Source organism: Pristiophorus japonicus, chromosome 7 (genome assembly GCF_044704955.1).
Source record: "Pristiophorus japonicus isolate sPriJap1 chromosome 7, sPriJap1.hap1, whole genome shotgun sequence".
NCBI classification, from domain to species: Eukaryota; Metazoa; Chordata; class Chondrichthyes; family Pristiophoridae; genus Pristiophorus; species Pristiophorus japonicus.
In genome coordinates this window covers 215,884,271-215,885,826 of record NC_091983.1, presented here as the reverse complement: position 1 = coordinate 215,885,826, position 1,556 = coordinate 215,884,271, and positions in this window count along the sequence as shown.

Genomic DNA, 1,556 nt, shown 5'->3' with positions numbered 1-1,556 from the left:
GTTAGATGCCGGAAGAATGTTCCTGATGTTGGTGAAGTCCAGAACTAGGGGACGCAGTCTTAGGATAAGGGGTAGGCCATTTAGGACTGAAATGAGGAGAAACTTCTTCACTCAGAGAGTTGTTAACCTGTGGAATTCCCTGCCGCAGAGAGTTGTTGATGCCAGTTCATTGTATATATTCAAGAAGGAGTTAGATATGGCCCTTACAACTAAAGGGATCAAGGGGTATGGAGAGAAAGCGGGAAACAGGTACTGAGGGAATGATCAGCCATGATCTTATTGAATGGTGGTGCAGGCTCGAAGGGCCAAATGGCCTACTCCTGCACCTACTTTCTATGTTCCTATGTTTCTAAAAGCATGGATGAGGGATTCAGCAGCAGATGAGCTGAGGCAGGGCCAGAGACAGGTAATGTTATGGAGGTGGTTTTAGTTATGCAGCATATATGTGGCCGGAAGTCCATTTCAGGGTCAAATATGACACCTAGCTTTCGAACAGTCTGGTTCGGCCTCAGTTCCAAAATCTCTTGTTCCTCCCAAGCATGGTACACTTACCACATATCATACATCAAATTACTCCTATATCAGAGAATCACAGAATCATAAAATGGTTACAGCATGGAAGAAAGCCATTCGGCCCATCGAGCCCGTGCCGACTCTCAGCTAGTCCCAGTCCCCTACCCTTTCTCCGTAGCCCTGCATTTATTGTTCCTTCAGATACTTATCCAACTCCCTTTTGAAAGATAAAATTAAGTCTGCCTCCACCACTCTTTCAGGCAGTGCATTCGAGAGCCTAACCACTCGCCGCATAAAAAAGTTTTTTAATTTGCCATTATTACCCACCGCAAATTCCAGAACAGTATTGTTAGAAACATAGAAACTAGGTGCAGGAGTAGGCCATTCGGCCCTTCTAGCCTGCACCGCCATTCAATGAGTTCATGGCTGAACATGCAACTTCAGTACCCCATTCCTGCTTTCTCACAATACCCCTTGATTCCCCTAGTAGTAAGGACTTCATCTAACTCCTTTTTGAATATATTTAGTGAATTGGCCTCAACAACTTTCTGTGGTAGAGAATTCCACTCTCTGGGTGAAGAAATTCCTCCTCATCTCGGTCCTAAATGGCTTCCCCCTTATCCTTAGACTGTGTCCCCTGGTTCTGGACTTCCCCAACATTGGGAACATTCTTCCTGCATCTAACCAGTCTGAACCCATCAGAATTTTAAACGTTTCTATGAGGTCCCCTCTCATTCTTCTGAACTCCAGTGAATACAAGCCCAGTTGATCCAGTCTTTCTTGATAGGTCAGTCCCGCCATCCCGGGAATCAGTCTGGTGAACCTTCGCTGCACTCCCTCAATAGCAAGAATGTCCTTCCTCAGGTTAGGAGACCAAAACTGTACACAATACTCCAGGTGTGGCCTCACCAAGGCCCTGTACAATTGTAGCAACACCTCCCTGCCCCTGTACTCAAATCCCCTCGCTATGAAGGCCAACATGCCATTTGCTTTCTTAACCGCCTGCTGTACCTGCATGCCAACCTTCAATGACTGATGTACCA